This window comes from Haliotis rufescens, unplaced genomic scaffold, assembly GCF_023055435.1.
Source record: "Haliotis rufescens isolate VD_foot unplaced genomic scaffold, xgHalRufe1.0.p SCAF_2, whole genome shotgun sequence".
Taxonomy (NCBI): domain Eukaryota; kingdom Metazoa; phylum Mollusca; class Gastropoda; order Lepetellida; family Haliotidae; genus Haliotis; species Haliotis rufescens.
This window is the reverse complement of record NW_025963890.1, coordinates 21,556,899-21,572,709: the sequence shown is the minus strand read 5'-3', so window position 1 is coordinate 21,572,709 and position 15,811 is coordinate 21,556,899. Positions and strand designations below refer to the sequence as shown.

The following is a 15,811-nucleotide window of genomic DNA, read 5'->3' as shown; positions in this document are numbered from 1 at the left end:
AGTTGCATGAAGAGTCAATCCATCACATCACTTACGTTGAAACGGAAAGGCGTGAAATTGACAAGAACACAGATTGAATGATGAAATGAGTAGCTCTGAAACTATCCCAAATGCATGCAGGGTTGTAGGTAGAATCAACATGACTGAAAAACGGCAACATGTTTGTCCATGGTTTGTCTCTACAAAAGCGTAGAGTTATCACTTTCAACATCGTTGTCAGGATGGCCGAGCGGTCTAAGGCGCCAGACTCAAGGTATTGCATCAGACCTTCTCCCATAGTGGAGATACGGGTGTTCTGGTCCACGAATGTGGGCGTGGGTTCAAATCCCACTTCTGACACACTTTTTTTCTCCCTTCAAACATGGCCTTTCCTAAAGCATATTGCCTTCATTTGGATAATAGCAGACATGTGCGAGTCCTGGTATCATTTTGGAAGACTGGTACGTAAAAATGTGATTAATGGTACAAACATGCAAATGAAACGATGTTCGTTCTTCATAAATTGGTGATTGATACAAAAAGTTGTCCCGCGAGCCGGATTTGAACCAGCGACCTAAGGATTGCCAATTACAGCCTTGCCACTACAGTCCTCCGCTCTACCAACTGAGCTATCACGGGTGCTGACATTTGAGTTCGTTTTAATAGCTAGGCTGATTTTCTCTCAAATCAATAGGACTTTCCTCGCTTGACTGCTCACCTACTTCCTCCTGGGCGACAGTGTGTTATGGGCAGCAACCTGCTTAATATTATTGAAGGTTCATTTCAACCTCACATACAAATATGTCTCCTTACACCAATCTCCAGTCGGACAAGTTGAAATATCCAGCGGTCAGTATGGTATCTTTTAACAGAGAGCCTAATCCTTAAAATCATGCTCCACCAGGTGAAGACAACCTGAACGTGCAACACTGTTATTTGTTTGAAACGTGTGAAGACCATATGGCAAGCCCAAACCTCGTGACAATCGAGAGTTGCATGAAGAGTCAATCCATCACATCACTTACGTTGAAACGGAAAGGCGTGAAATTGACAAGAACACAGATTGAATGATGAAATGAGTAGCTCTGAAACTATCCCAAATGCATGCAGGGTTGTAGGTAGAATCAACATGACTGAAAAACGGCAACATGTTTGTCCATGGTTTGTCTCTACAAAAGCGTAGAGTTATCACTTTCAACATCGTTGTCAGGATGGCCGAGCGGTCTAAGGCGCCAGACTCAAGGTATTGCATCAGACCTTCTCCCATAGTGGAGATACGGGTGTTCTGGTCCACGAATGTGGGCGTGGGTTCAAATCCCACTTCTGACACACTTTTTTTCTCCCTTCAAACATGGCCTTTCCTAAAGCATATTGCCTTCATTTGGATAATAGCAGACATGTGCGAGTCCTGGTATCATTTTGGAAGACTGGTACGTAAAAATGTGATTAATGGTACAAACATGCAAATGAAACGATGTTCGTTCTTCATAAATTGGTGATTGATACAAAAAGTTGTCCCGCGAGCCGGATTTGAACCAGCGACCTAAGGATTGCCAATTACAGCCTTGCCACTACAGTCCTCCGCTCTACCAACTGAGCTATCACGGGTGCTGACATTTGAGTTCGTTTTAATAGCTAGGCTGATTTTCTCTCAAATCAATAGGACTTTCCTCGCTTGACTGCTCACCTACTTCCTCCTGGGCGACAGTGTGTTATGGGCAGCAACCTGCTTAATATTATTGAAGGTTCATTTCAACCTCACATACAAATATGTCTCCTTACACCAATCTCCAGTCGGACAAGTTGAAATATCCAGCGGTCAGTATGGTATCTTTTAACAGAGAGCCTAATCCTTAAAATCATGCTCCACCAGGTGAAGACAACCTGAACGTGCAACACTGTTATTTGTTTGAAACGTGTGAAGACCATATGGCAAGCCCAAACCTCGTGACAATCGAGAGTTGCATGAAGAGTCAATCCATCACATCACTTACGTTGAAACGGAAAGGCGTGAAATTGACAAGAACACAGATTGAATGATGAAATGAGTAGCTCTGAAACTATCCCAAATGCATGCAGGGTTGTAGGTAGAATCAACATGACTGAAAAACGGCAACATGTTTGTCCATGGTTTGTCTCTACAAAAGCGTAGAGTTATCACTTTCAACATCGTTGTCAGGATTGCCGAGCGGTCTAAGGCGCCAGACTCAAGGTATTGCATCAGACCTTCTCCCATAGTGGAGATACGGGTGTTCTGGTCCACGAATGTGGGCGTGGGTTCAAATCCCACTTCTGACACACTTTTTTTCTCCCTTCAAACATGGCCTTTCCTAAAGCATATTGCCTTCATTTGGATAATAGCAGACATGTGCGAGTCCTGGTATCATTTTGGAAGACTGGTACGTAAAAATGTGATTAATGGTACAAACATGCAAATGAAACGATGTTCGTTCTTCATAAATTGGTGATTGATACAAAAAGTTGTCCCGCGAGCCGGATTTGAACCAGCGACCTAAGGATTGCCAATTACAGCCTTGCCACTACAGTCCTCCGCTCTACCAACTGAGCTATCACGGGTGCTGACATTTGAGTTCGTTTTAATAGCTAGGCTGATTTTCTCTCAAATCAATAGGACTTTCCTCGCTTGACTGCTCACCTACTTCCTCCTGGGCGACAATGTGTTATGGGCAGCAACCTGCTTAATATTATTGAAGGTTCATTTCAACCTCACATACAAATATGTCTCCTTACACCAATCTCCAGTCGGACAAGTTGAAATATCCAGCGGTCAGTATGGTATCTTTTAACAGAGAGCCTAATCCTTAAAATCATGCTCCACCAGGTGAAGACAACCTGAACGTGCAACACTGTTATTTGTTTGAAACGTGTGAAGACCATATGGCAAGCCCAAACCTCGTGACAATCGAGAGTTGCATGAAGAGTCAATCCATCACATCACTTACGTTGAAACGGAAAGGCGTGAAATTGACAAGAACACAGATTGAATGATGAAATGAGTAGCTCTGAAATTATCCCAAATGCATGCAGGGTTGTAGGTAGAATCAACATGACTGAAAAACGGCAACATGTTTGTCCATGGTTTGTCTCTACAAAAGCGTAGAGTTATCACTTTCAACATCGTTGTCAGGATGGCCGAGCGGTCTAAGGCGCCAGACTCAAGGTATTGCATCAGACCTTCTCCCATAGTGGAGATACGGGTGTTCTGGTCCACGAATGTGGGCGTGGGTTCAAATCCCACTTCTGACACACTTTTTTTCTCCCTTCAAACATGGCCTTTCCTAAAGCATATTGCCTTCATTTGGATAATAGCAGACATGTGCGAGTCCTGGTATCATTTTGGAAGACTGGTACGTAAAAATGTGATTAATGGTACAAACATGCAAATGAAACGATGTTCGTTCTTCATAAATTGGTGATTGATACAAAAAGTTGTCCCGCGAGCCGGATTTGAACCAGCGACCTAAGGATTGCCAATTACAGCCTTGCCACTACAGTCCTCCGCTCTACCAACTGAGCTATCACGGGTGCTGACATTTGAGTTCGTTTTAATAGCTAGGCTGATTTTCTCTCAAATCAATAGGACTTTCCTCGCTTGACTGCTCACCTACTTCCTCCTGGGCGACAGTGTGTTATGGGCAGCAACCTGCTTAATATTATTGAAGGTTCATTTCAACCTCACATACAAATATGTCTCCTTACACCAATCTCCAGTCGGACAAGTTGAAATATCCAGCGGTCAGTATGGTATCTTTTAACAGAGAGCCTAATCCTTAAAATCATGCTCCACCAGGTGAAGACAACCTGAACGTGCAACACTGTTATTTGTTTGAAACGTGTGAAGACCATATGGCAAGCCCAAACCTCGTGACAATCGAGAGTTGCATGAAGAGTCAATCCATCACATCACTTACGTTGAAACGGAAAGGCGTGAAATTGACAAGAACACAGATTGAATGATGAAATGAGTAGCTCTGAAACTATCCCAAATGCATGCAGGGTTGTAGGTAGAATCAACATGACTGAAAAACGGCAACATGTTTGTCCATGGTTTGTCTCTACAAAAGCGTAGAGTTATCACTTTCAACATCGTTGTCAGGATGGCCGAGCGGTCTAAGGCGCCAGACTCAAGGTATTGCATCAGACCTTCTCCCATAGTGGAGATACGGGTGTTCTGGTCCACGAATGTGGGCGTGGGTTCAAATCCCACTTCTGACACACTTTTTTTCTCCCTTCAAACATGGCCTTTCCTAAAGCATATTGCCTTCATTTGGATAATAGCAGACATGTGCGAGTCCTGGTATCATTTTGGAAGACTGGTACGTAAAAATGTGATTAATGGTACAAACATGCAAATGAAACGATGTTCGTTCTTCATAAATTGGTGATTGATACAAAAAGTTGTCCCGCGAGCCGGATTTGAACCAGCGACCTAAGGATTGCCAATTACAGCCTTGCCACTACAGTCCTCCGCTCTACCAACTGAGCTATCACGGGTGCTGACATTTGAGTTCGTTTTAATAGCTAGGCTGATTTTCTCTCAAATCAATAGGACTTTCCTCGCTTGACTGCTCACCTACTTCCTCCTGGGCGACAGTGTGTTATGGGCAGCAACCTGCTTAATATTATTGAAAGTTCATTTCAACCTCACATACAAATATGTCTCCTTACACCAATCTCCAATCGGACAAGTTGAAATATCCAGCGGTCAGTATGGTATCTTTTAACAGAGAGCCTAATCCTTAAAATCATGCTCCACCAGGTGAAGACAACCTGAACGTGCAACACTGTTATTTGTTTGAAACGTGTGAAGACCATATGGCAAGCCCAAACCTCGTGACAATCGAGAGTTGCATGAAGAGTCAATCCATCACATCACTTACGTTGAAACGGAAAGGCGTGAAATTGACAAGAACACAGATTGAATGATGAAATGAGTAGCTCTGAAACTATCCCAAATGCATGCAGGGTTGTAGGTAGAATCAACATGACTGAAAAACGGCAACATGTTTGTCCATGGTTTGTCTCTACAAAAGCGTAGAGTTATCACTTTCAACATCGTTGTCAGGATGGCCGAGCGGTCTAAGGCGCCAGACTCAAGGTATTGCATCAGACCTTCTCCCATAGTGGAGATACGGGTGTTCTGGTCCACGAATGTGGGCGTGGGTTCAAATCCCACTTCTGACACACTTTTTTTCTCCCTTCAAACATGGCCTTTCCTAAAGCATATTGCCTTCATTTGGATAATAGCAGACATGTGCGAGTCCTGGTATCATTTTGGAAGACTGGTACGTAAAAATGTGATTAATGGTACAAACATGCAAATGAAACGATGTTCGTTCTTCATAAATTGGTGATTGATACAAAAAGTTGTCCCGCGAGCCGGATTTGAACCAGCGACCTAAGGATTGCCAATTACAGCCTTGCCACTACAGTCCTCCGCTCTACCAACTGAGCTATCACGGGTGCTGACATTTGAGTTCGTTTTAATAGCTAGGCTGATTTTCTCTCAAATCAATAGGACTTTCCTCGCTTGACTGCTCACCTACTTCCTCCTGGGCGACAGTGTGTTATGGGCAGCAACCTGCTTAATATTATTGAAGGTTCATTTCAACCTCACATACAAATATGTCTCCTTACACCAATCTCCAGTCGGACAAGTTGAAATATCCAGCGGTCAGTATGGTATCTTTTAACAGAGAGCCTAATCCTTAAAATCATGCTCCACCAGGTGAAGACAACCTGAACGTGCAACACTGTTATTTGTTTCCAACGTGTGAAGACCATATGGCAAGCCCAAACCTCGTGACAATCGAGAGTTGTATGAAGAGTCAATCCATCACATCACTTACGTTGAAACGGAAAGGCGTGAAATTGACAAGAACACAGATTGAATGATGAAATGAGTAGCTCTGAAACTATCCCAAATGCATGCAGGGTTGTAGGTAGAATCAACATGACTGAAAAACGGCAACATGTTTGTCCATGGTTTGTCTCTACAAAAGCGTAGAGTTATCACTTTCAACATCGTTGTCAGGATGGCCGAGCGGTCTAAGGCGCCAGACTCAAGGTATTGCATCAGACCTTCTCCCATAGTGGAGATACGGGTGTTCTGGTCCACGAATGTGGGCGTGGGTTCAAATCCCACTTCTGACACACTTTTTTTCTCCCTTCAAACATGGCCTTTCCTAAAGCATATTGCCTTCATTTGGATAATAGCAGACATGTGCGAGTCCTGGTATCATTTTGGAAGACTGGTACGTAAAAATGTGATTAATGGTACAAACATGCAAATGAAACGATGTTCGTTCTTCATAAATTGGTGATTGATACAAAAAGTTGTCCCGCGAGCCGGATTTGAACCAGCGACCTAAGGATTGCCAATTACAGCCTTGCCACTACAGTCCTCCGCTCTACCAACTTTTTTTTTTTTTTTTTTTTTTTTTTCTTGATAAAATTTATTCACGGGAACTTATTACAGACGCAGACAGTGCTGCCACAGCCACCACAAAAATAAAAAGGTTATCACAGAAGTAGGGTGGCAGTGGATAACATTCCGATTCTATAGACAGAAAATATGAGAAATAGTTTTTTACATTTGATTATCTAAACACGTCTTTACATATACAAAAAGAGGAATGCAGATTAAAATAAAAAGGTTATCACAGAAGTAGGGTGGCAGTGGATAACATTCCGATTCTACAGACAGAAAATATGAGAAATAGTTTTTTACATTTGATTATCTAAACACGTCTTTACATATACAAAAAGAGGAATGCAGATTTGCTCTTTACACGTTACATGTTACATGTTTCTATTCTAGAGGAGGTTTGAGAACAATCTCATTTCCATCTAATGTGATAAATGTATTGGTCATTATATATCTTTGAATAAAGATATGTAATTGATTCATTTTTGAATAGTGAAACAACAAAAGGCTGAAATGACGCTTAATCAAAGATTTGAAAAAAGCTTTCATGTGAAATGAGATTGTTTCCTGACTCATAATAACTCTTCTTTTAAATACAGCAATTCGATATATTGACAATACAATGTTCATGAAGGGTTTACATGACAACTTCTTTTCTGGCAGGAATCCAAACAGTAACCAGAGGTATAACTGTCCAAGACTAAACCCTGAATCTTGACAAACATCTGTCAACATGTCAATTAATAGAGATTGCAAGGAAGATAACTCTTGGCAGAAGATAAACAAATGTAAAATGTCCTCTGTTTCATTTTGACATACAGGACAAACATCAGTGTTTGACAATCCAATTTTGCACAGTTTATCATATGTAAAGATAATATTGTGAGCAATTTTAAAATCCAACTGTATAGAGTCTGTTGATTTATCTTTCTGCCACACATTCAGCCAAATATCTTTCCAATTAATGTCCAAAGCAATATTATTCCAAAAAGAAATAGCAACTGGCTTTTTGAAGTGTTTTTGTCTGAATATTTCGTAGCAAAATTTAGCTGTTAAAACTTCAACTGACATGTCCTGTCCATCAATCGTGCAGAAGATGTCTCCAGAGGGAAGGTTTTTGCCAACATCAGACAAAATGATATTTTTCCATTCTGATGGAAGCGCGTATAAAATGATTGCATAGCATTGTTGTATAGTGTTTATGTCCATTTCAGGTAAAGTATCATGTACAATGTCTACAATAATTTGTGAGGACATGAATTTTGGAATAACTTCAAAACAAATATGTTTAATACAAATAATTCCACTTGAAATAAACGATTGAAACATTAGAGTTTTTCCATTGAAAGTAATTAATGGATTTTTGAAAAGTGGTTGATTCATGATATCATCTACATTTTGAAGCAAGGGTCTTTTCCCTCCAGTAATTTCATTCCATGCAGATAATAGCTCAGCATAAAATGGGCTTTTGTCTTGTAAATCACCCTTATTATGTTCAAGAGATAAAACATGAATTCCCAAGTTCATTTTCAGAAGATGTGACATAAAATATAGCATTGTTTGTTTCCAAATACAATTAAGCTGGGAATTAGCAAAAGCCCTCAGCAACTTAAGTCTCAGTGCATATTTTTTAAAACACAACTTTGGTATATTCAGACCACCATCTAAACAAATACCAATACAGGTATCTGATGTTATTTTGGCAGTTTTATTGTGCCACAAGAATTTACTAAATATCTGAGTAAATCTATGCTCAACCCATTGTGGGACAGGTAGTACAGTAAACGCATACCATAAGCGGGAACTCATAAGGATATTTATTACAACTGCTCTACCCTGTAGAGTAAGTTGTCTACGTAACCATGAATTTAACAATGTTTGAATTTTGTCCATTTTCTTTCTCCAATTCAACGTTTCACACATTGCTTTATCCTTGCCGAAATAAATGCCTAATATTTCAACACAATCTTTTTTTATTTTAACCGGGACGTTGATTGAACAGCCACGAAGGTTATTTTTACCCAATAACAAAACTTCTGATTTTTCGATGTTGATTTTTGCTCCCGTTCCTTCACAGTATGAGTTAACTGTGCTAAATGTTTCTTCGACGGAGTTGACATCTGAAACAGTGATTGAAGTGTCATCAGCATGTTGATATATCAAAGAATAAATGTCATTGTTGATATTTATTCCGTGGATTTCAGGATTGTTCTTAACTAGGAGATTAAGTGGCTCTGACACCAAAACGTACAGCATGGAGCTCATTGGATCTCCTTGACGGACACCACGAGTTAAAGGAAAATAAGGCGTCAAATGGCCATTGCATTTAACAGAACTATGCATATCAGTATAGAGAATTTTAATCCATGAAATGAAGGAATCTCCAAAGTTAAATTTTCTGAGAATTTGAAATAAGTATTGATGTGAGACTCTGTCAAAAGCTTTCTCTTGATCTATTTTGATGAGATATGAATCATCATCATCACGATTATTTACAATGTCAATAACATCTCTTAGGGAGTGAAGGTTGTTAGCTATGTCTCTTCCTGGTACACAGCAAGATTGTTCAGGGGAGACAATTGAGGACATGACAGTTCGTAATCTTAATGACAACACTCTGGATATTAGTTTACAATCTACATTTATCAATGAAATAGGCCTGTAACATTTAATGTCTCTCTTGTCACCTTTCTTTTTATAAAATAAACTAATTATACTATTTTTCATGGTACGTGAAAGACTGTTTTCTTTGTGTACACAATCGACAACTTGTATGAAGAAGGGGCATAAAATGTTCCAAAACTTCAAATAAAATTCAACTGTTAGACCATCTGGGCCTGGTGATTTATTTTTCTGCATACCTTTGAGTGCCACAGTAAGCTCACTCTGAGAAATATGTACTTCGCATGAATTCCTCTCATCTTCGGAAAGCTTGTCCTTGATATTATTAACTATGTCCTGTTGTTTTTCTACATTACAGTGTTCAGCAGTGAATAAAGAGGAGTAAAATTGTTGAGCAGTATCCAAGATATCCTCTGTGTTGTTGGCTATTGTACCATCTCCTCTAAATAATTCTTTGATCGAGTTTGCTTGCTGTTTTGTTTTTTCTAGATTTAAAAAGTATGAGGTATTTCTGTCGGAATCGAGAGTCCACTTTGCCTTTGACCTGAGAATAGCTCCTTGGCATTTGTTAATCTCGTATGTCTCCAGCTCATTTTCTATTGATTGTAAAACAGAAGATACATAGCCAGGAATGGAGGATATCTTATGATATTCTTTTCTAAGCTTATTTTGAATTTTAAAATAATCAGCTTTTTCATGATTGCTTTTTTTAGATGCATAGTACCTGGAAAACTTTTTGAACTGATATTTCAAGTTATCCCACCATATCAATGGTTCAGTTTTAAGTAAAGGGCACCCTTTTGCCTCTTCTATTATTTCAGTGATCTTTTGATAAAATGCGCAATCGTCAAGAAGCTGATTATTAAAAATCCATACACCAGGACCCCTTTCTATAGGAGAAAAGTCTAACCTTGATACAACAATATTGTGATCACTCACAGAGGAATATCTAATGTAACAGTTGATAATATTTGAAATAAGGTTTCTTGAAACAAATATCAGATCAATCCGAGATTGTTTAATAACTCCTAATACAGACTGTATTCGAGAAAACTCTTTTTTGTCATAGTTTTTGTACCGCCATATATCAATTAGGTTGTTTTTGTGAAGAAAGTTGTTTAACACATTGCTACTTTGGATGTTAAACGTTATGTTATTGGGACCTTTATCAAGTGAAGGATCAAGAATTTCATTAAAATCTCCAGCGCAAATTAAATGCTCATGATTAACCCATTTCATTAAATTATTGAAAAAAGGTATTCTCTCTCTAGGATCGTTTGGGGCATACACATTTAATAAAATCACTGTTTTATCTTCAAGAGATAGAGACGCCTTTAGTAGTCTTCCATCATTGTCTTTTTCAAGAATGGCCACCTTTTGTTCAAAGTCAGGAGAGATCAAAAGAGCAACGCCTTTTCTATTATTACCAGCATTAGAGTATAAAATTGTTCCTGGCCATAAATATTTATATTTTTCAATGAATTCATCAGACCAAAAGGTCTCCTGCAAAAAGGCAATATTGACGTGGGAATTCGTTAGTATAGAGAATACATTTTGCATTTTAGTGACATCACGGAGTCCATTCACATTCCATGACCATGTTGTGACCATTGCAAATATAAATATGAAATGTATGTACAAACACATTGTTAGTTTATATACCATTCTCAGACACGCCAGATATTTCTCGTCGATCGTTAACCTTTTCTTCTTTCTTCTTCTTTTGTTCATCTTTTTTACTTTCTCTCAATTTATTTTTTAAGTCATTGTTCTGAATTACACAGTCTGTGATCTTGGGTTGTAGTTTATTTCTTCTTCCTCTTTTCTTCGAAGATTTGTTCCATTTAGAAGGTGCTATATTTTCATGTCCATCTTGAGGCAACGACTGTCTCATTGTCTTATCATCACTCTCCATGTCATCTCCAACACGGTTTGTACAAGGAATTTCAGAGGCTTCATCAAGTTTTTCCTCTTCATTTTCTTCTCCTTTTCCCTCTATTGGTCCATCTTTGTTTCTTTTCTTTTCTTCAGTTTCAAAGTCCTCAACAGATGTATCATCGTTATCCAAAGGTTCTTCATCCCATGACCTTTCAGGGACAAGTTCCTTTTCTAGCTCAGACTCCTCTGACATGCTGTACTGACAGTTGTCCTCCTCGTCTAGGAAACAGCTGCAGCTACCAATAGGTAGAGAGCACAGTTCACAACTACGTTTAAGTGTTCTTCCTTCGTTGCAGTTTTTGGCAATGTGGCCATGTCCGTTGCACTTAAAGCATTTGGTATTTGGGCATTCTTTAACCATATGGTCTCCCGAGTTGCATTTAAAACACAACCGTTCTTGATTATTATGAATCACACGAAAGTATCGATAACCATCTAATGTGTTGAAACCCATGGAGTATGGCAAGGATTTACACTCGGGGGGGAAAGCGACGCGCACATATCTGGTACCATCAAAAATGCTGGTGCCTTTCAGGGTCCTGTGTTTAATATCACTTTTCAAAGTGATACCCCTTTTGATCAACATGTTTACAATTTCCTCATCATCAATGTAGGGTGGAAGGTGTAGGAATGACACTACGACGCTTTCACTATGAAGTAACCTGAAGTTAACTGGTGTACCTCCTATTTTCAAGTCATCAGTTTCTGCAAGAATCCTTGCCTCGTTACTGTCTGGGACAGTGACATCATAGCATTCTGTACCTTTTAGGACGCACGCCCATACATCGGACACATATTCCAATAGTGCACAAGATAATACACTAGCACTAATCACTTTGTTGTTACCAACATTCACTTCAATCGTGCAATCTTTCAGATATTTTCTTTTCTGTTTGGTGTCCGCCATTTTGAACCCAGCGAGCGTGGGAGATTCAGAGACAAACAATGTCAAAAGCATGCACAAATGTGCATGCAAATGTTTAAGGTCCTCACACAACTACATATCAAAGTGTTGCCTACCTTGTTAGCGTAAATCTGGTATTCTACGGAACTTGTGAACGATTTAATCTGAGAATCTGTGTTGCTCGATAGTCAGCACGTCCACACACCTCCGAAGCAAGGGAGGTAAACCTCCGCTCTACCAACTGAGCTATCACGGGTGCTGACATTTGAGTTCGTTTTAATAGCTAGGCTGATTTTCTCTCAAATCAATAGGACTTTCCTCGCTTGACTGCTCACCTACTTCCTCCTGGGCGACAGTGTGTTATGGGCAGCAACCTGCTTAATATTATTGAAGGTTCATTTCAACCTCACATACAAATATGTCTCCTTACACCAATCTCCAGTCGGACAAGTTGAAATATCCAGCGGTCAGTATGGTATCTTTTAACAGAGAGCCTAATCCTTAAAATCATGCTCCACCAGGTGAAGACAACCTGAACGTGCAACACTGTTATTTGTTTCCAACGTGTGAAGACCATATGGCAAGCCCAAACCTCGTGACAATCGAGAGTTGCATGAAGAGTCAATCCATCACATCACTTACGTTGAAACGGAAAGGCGTGAAATTGACAAGAACACAGATTGAATGATGAAATGAGTAGCTCTGAAACTATCCCAAATGCATGCAGGGTTGTAGGTAGAATCAACATGACTGAAAAACGGCAACATGTTTGTCCATGGTTTGTCTCTACAAAAGCGTAGAGTTATCACTTTCAACATCGTTGTCAGGATGGCCGAGCGGTCTAAGGCGCCAGACTCAAGGTATTGCATCAGACCTTCTCCCATAGTGGAGATACGGGTGTTCTGGTCCACGAATGTGGGCGTGGGTTCAAATCCCACTTCTGACACACTTTTTTTCTCCCTTCAAACATGGCCTTTCCTAAAGCATATTGCCTTCATTTGGATAATAGCAGACATGTGCGAGTCCTGGTATCATTTTGGAAGACTGGTACGTAAAAATGTGATTAATGGTACAAACATGCAAATGAAACGATGTTCGTTCTTCATAAATTGGTGATTGATACAAAAAGTTGTCCCGCGAGCCGGATTTGAACCAGCGACCTAAGGATTGCCAATTACAGCCTTGCCACTACAGTCCTCCGCTCTACCAACTGAGCTATCACGGGTGCTGACATTTGAGTTCGTTTTAATAGCTAGGCTGATTTTCTCTCAAATCAATAGGACTTTCCTCGCTTGACTGCTCACCTACTTCCTCCTGGGCGACAGTGTGTTATGGGCAGCAACCTGCTTAATATTATTGAAGGTTCATTTCAACCTCACATACAAATATGTCTCCTTACACCAATCTCCAGTCGGACAAGTTGAAATATCCAGCGGTCAGTATGGTATCTTTTAACAGAGAGCCTAATCCTTAAAATCATGCTCCACCACGTGAAGACAACCTGAACGTGCAACACTGTTATTTGTTTCCAACGTGTGAAGACCATATGGCAAGCCCAAACCTCGTGACAATCGAGAGTTGCATGAAGAGTCAATCCATCACATCACTTACGTTGAAACGGAAAGGCGTGAAATTGACAAGAACACAGATTGAATGATGAAATGAGTAGCTCTGAAACTATCCCAAATGCATGCAGGGTTGTAGGTAGAATCAACATGACTGGAAAACGGCAACATGTTTGTCCATGGTTTGTCTCTACAAAAGCGTAGAGTTATCACTTTCAACATCGTTGTCAGGATGGCCGAGCGGTCTAAGGCGCCAGACTCAAGGTATTGCATCAGACCTTCTCCCATAGTGGAGATACGGGTGTTCTGGTCCACGAATGTGGGCGTGGGTTCAAATCCCACTTCTGACACACTTTTTTTCTCCCTTCAAACATGGCCTTTCCTAAAGCATATTGCCTTCATTTGGATAATAGCAGACATGTGCGAGTCCTGGTATCATTTTGGAAGACTGGTACGTAAAAATGTGATTAATGGTACAAACATGCAAATGAAACGATGTTCGTTCTTCATAAATTGGTGATTGATACAAAAAGTTGTCCCGCGAGCCGGATTTGAACCAGCGACCTAAGGATTGCCAATTACAGCCTTGCCACTACAGTCCTCCGCTCTACCAACTGAGCTATCACGGGTGCTGACATTTGAGTTCGTTTTAATAGCTAGGCTGATTTTCTCTCAAATCAATAGGACTTTCCTCGCTTGACTGCTCACCTACTTCCTCCTGGGCGACAGTGTGTTATGGGCAGCAACCTGCTTAATATTATTGAAGGTTCATTTCAACCTCACATACAAATATGTCTCCTTACACCAATCTCCAGTCGGACAAGTTGAAATATCCAGCGGTCAGTATGGTATCTTTTAACAGAGAGCCTAATCCTTAAAATCATGCTCCACCAGGTGAAGACAACCTGAACGTGCAACACTGTTATTTGTTTCCAACGTGTGAAGACCATATGGCAAGCCCAAACCTCGTGACAATCGAGAGTTGCATGAAGAGTCAATCCATCACATCACTTACGTTGAAACGGAAAGGCGTGAAATTGACAAGAACACAGATTGAATGATGAAATGAGTAGCTCTGAAACTATCCCAAATGCATGCAGGGTTGTAGGTAGAATCAACATGACTGAAAAACGGCAACATGTTTGTCCATGGTTTGTCTCTACAAAAGCGTAGAGTTATCACTTTCAACGTCGTTGTCAGGATGGCCGAGCGGTCTAAGGCGCCAGACTCAAGGTATTGCATCAGACCTTCTCCCATAGTGGAGATACGGGTGTTCTGGTCCACGAATGTGGGCGTGGGTTCAAATCCCACTTCTGACACACTTTTTTTCTCCCTTCAAACATGGCCTTTCCTAAAGCATATTGCCTTCATTTGGATAATAGCAGACATGTGCGAGTCCTGGTATCATTTTGGAAGACTGGTACGTAAAAATGTGATTAATGGTACAAACATGCAAATGAAACGATGTTCGTTCTTCATAAATTGGTGATTGATACAAAAAGTTGTCCCGCGAGCCGGATTTGAACCAGCGACCTAAGGATTGCCAATTACAGCCTTGCCACTACAGTCCTCCGCTCTACCAACTGAGCTATCACGGGTGCTGACATTTGAGTTCGTTTTAATAGCTAGGCTGATTTTCTCTCAAATCAATAGGACTTTCCTCGCTTGACTGCTCACCTACTTCCTCCTGGGCGACAGTGTGTTATGGGCAGCAACCTGCTTAATATTATTGAAGGTTCATTTCAACCTCACATACAAATATGTCTCCTTACACCAATCTCCAGTCGGACAAGTTGAAATATCCAGCGGTCAGTATGGTATCTTTTAACAGAGAGCCTAATCCTTAAAATCATGCTCCACCACGTGAAGACAACCTGAACGTGCAACACTGTTATTTGTTTCCAACGTGTGAAGACCATATGGCAAGCCCAAACCTCGTGACAATCGAGAGTTGCATGAAGAGTCAATCCATCACATCACTTACGTTGAAACGGAAAGGCGTGAAATTGACAAGAACACAGATTGAATGATGAAATGAGTAGCTCTGAAACTATCCCAAATGCATGCAGGGTTGTAGGTAGAATCAACATGACTGGAAAACGGCAACATGTTTGTCCATGGTTTGTCTCTACAAAAGCGTAGAGTTATCACTTTCAACATCGTTGTCAGGATGGCCGAGCGGTCTAAGGCGCCAGACTCAAGGTATTGCATCAGACCTTCTCCCATAGTGGAGATACGGGTGTTCTGGTCCACGAATGTGGGCGTGGGTTCAAATCCCACTTCTGACACACTTTTTTTCTCCCTTCAAACATGGCCTTTCCTAAAGCATATTGCCTTCATTTGGATAATAGCAGA

At 40.5% G+C, this 15,811-nt stretch overlaps 20 non-coding genes across 20 annotated transcripts; 11 read left to right on the top strand and 9 right to left on the bottom strand.

The window, feature by feature from the left end:
• Positions 1 to 215: 215 nt before the first annotated feature.
• On the top strand, positions 216 to 339 carry Trnal-caa. The gene is made up of 2 exons: positions 216 to 253; positions 294 to 339. It is a non-coding gene; the product is annotated as a tRNA-Leu (tRNA).
• Positions 340 to 525: 186 nt separating this feature from the next.
• On the bottom strand, positions 526 to 618 carry Trnay-gua. Its single transcript has 2 exons — positions 582 to 618; positions 526 to 561 (listed from the first exon to the last, which is right to left on the bottom strand). It is a non-coding gene; the product is annotated as a tRNA-Tyr (tRNA).
• Positions 619 to 1,184: 566 nt separating this feature from the next.
• On the top strand, positions 1,185 to 1,308 carry Trnal-caa. Its single transcript has 2 exons — positions 1,185 to 1,222; positions 1,263 to 1,308. It is a non-coding gene; the product is annotated as a tRNA-Leu (tRNA).
• A 186-nt stretch (positions 1,309 to 1,494) lies between these two features.
• On the bottom strand, positions 1,495 to 1,587 carry Trnay-gua. Its single transcript has 2 exons — positions 1,551 to 1,587; positions 1,495 to 1,530 (listed from the first exon to the last, which is right to left on the bottom strand). It is a non-coding gene; the product is annotated as a tRNA-Tyr (tRNA).
• Positions 1,588 to 2,153: 566 nt separating this feature from the next.
• Positions 2,154 to 2,277, top strand: Trnal-caa. Its single transcript has 2 exons — positions 2,154 to 2,191; positions 2,232 to 2,277. It is a non-coding gene; the product is annotated as a tRNA-Leu (tRNA).
• A 186-nt stretch (positions 2,278 to 2,463) lies between these two features.
• On the bottom strand, positions 2,464 to 2,556 carry Trnay-gua. The gene is made up of 2 exons: positions 2,520 to 2,556; positions 2,464 to 2,499 (listed from the first exon to the last, which is right to left on the bottom strand). It is a non-coding gene; the product is annotated as a tRNA-Tyr (tRNA).
• A 566-nt stretch (positions 2,557 to 3,122) lies between these two features.
• Positions 3,123 to 3,246, top strand: Trnal-caa. Its single transcript has 2 exons — positions 3,123 to 3,160; positions 3,201 to 3,246. It is a non-coding gene; the product is annotated as a tRNA-Leu (tRNA).
• A 186-nt stretch (positions 3,247 to 3,432) lies between these two features.
• On the bottom strand, positions 3,433 to 3,525 carry Trnay-gua. The gene is made up of 2 exons: positions 3,489 to 3,525; positions 3,433 to 3,468 (listed from the first exon to the last, which is right to left on the bottom strand). It is a non-coding gene; the product is annotated as a tRNA-Tyr (tRNA).
• Positions 3,526 to 4,091: 566 nt separating this feature from the next.
• On the top strand, positions 4,092 to 4,215 carry Trnal-caa. Its single transcript has 2 exons — positions 4,092 to 4,129; positions 4,170 to 4,215. It is a non-coding gene; the product is annotated as a tRNA-Leu (tRNA).
• A 186-nt stretch (positions 4,216 to 4,401) lies between these two features.
• On the bottom strand, positions 4,402 to 4,494 carry Trnay-gua. The gene is made up of 2 exons: positions 4,458 to 4,494; positions 4,402 to 4,437 (listed from the first exon to the last, which is right to left on the bottom strand). It is a non-coding gene; the product is annotated as a tRNA-Tyr (tRNA).
• Positions 4,495 to 5,060: 566 nt separating this feature from the next.
• Trnal-caa lies at positions 5,061 to 5,184 on the top strand. The gene is made up of 2 exons: positions 5,061 to 5,098; positions 5,139 to 5,184. It is a non-coding gene; the product is annotated as a tRNA-Leu (tRNA).
• A 186-nt stretch (positions 5,185 to 5,370) lies between these two features.
• Positions 5,371 to 5,463, bottom strand: Trnay-gua. Its single transcript has 2 exons — positions 5,427 to 5,463; positions 5,371 to 5,406 (listed from the first exon to the last, which is right to left on the bottom strand). It is a non-coding gene; the product is annotated as a tRNA-Tyr (tRNA).
• A 566-nt stretch (positions 5,464 to 6,029) lies between these two features.
• Positions 6,030 to 6,153, top strand: Trnal-caa. Its single transcript has 2 exons — positions 6,030 to 6,067; positions 6,108 to 6,153. It is a non-coding gene; the product is annotated as a tRNA-Leu (tRNA).
• A 6,560-nt stretch (positions 6,154 to 12,713) lies between these two features.
• Trnal-caa lies at positions 12,714 to 12,837 on the top strand. The gene is made up of 2 exons: positions 12,714 to 12,751; positions 12,792 to 12,837. It is a non-coding gene; the product is annotated as a tRNA-Leu (tRNA).
• Positions 12,838 to 13,023: 186 nt separating this feature from the next.
• Positions 13,024 to 13,116, bottom strand: Trnay-gua. The gene is made up of 2 exons: positions 13,080 to 13,116; positions 13,024 to 13,059 (listed from the first exon to the last, which is right to left on the bottom strand). It is a non-coding gene; the product is annotated as a tRNA-Tyr (tRNA).
• Positions 13,117 to 13,682: 566 nt separating this feature from the next.
• On the top strand, positions 13,683 to 13,806 carry Trnal-caa. Its single transcript has 2 exons — positions 13,683 to 13,720; positions 13,761 to 13,806. It is a non-coding gene; the product is annotated as a tRNA-Leu (tRNA).
• A 186-nt stretch (positions 13,807 to 13,992) lies between these two features.
• Positions 13,993 to 14,085, bottom strand: Trnay-gua. The gene is made up of 2 exons: positions 14,049 to 14,085; positions 13,993 to 14,028 (listed from the first exon to the last, which is right to left on the bottom strand). It is a non-coding gene; the product is annotated as a tRNA-Tyr (tRNA).
• A 566-nt stretch (positions 14,086 to 14,651) lies between these two features.
• Trnal-caa lies at positions 14,652 to 14,775 on the top strand. The gene is made up of 2 exons: positions 14,652 to 14,689; positions 14,730 to 14,775. It is a non-coding gene; the product is annotated as a tRNA-Leu (tRNA).
• A 186-nt stretch (positions 14,776 to 14,961) lies between these two features.
• Positions 14,962 to 15,054, bottom strand: Trnay-gua. Its single transcript has 2 exons — positions 15,018 to 15,054; positions 14,962 to 14,997 (listed from the first exon to the last, which is right to left on the bottom strand). It is a non-coding gene; the product is annotated as a tRNA-Tyr (tRNA).
• A 566-nt stretch (positions 15,055 to 15,620) lies between these two features.
• Positions 15,621 to 15,744, top strand: Trnal-caa. The gene is made up of 2 exons: positions 15,621 to 15,658; positions 15,699 to 15,744. It is a non-coding gene; the product is annotated as a tRNA-Leu (tRNA).
• Positions 15,745 to 15,811: the final 67 nt, after the last annotated feature.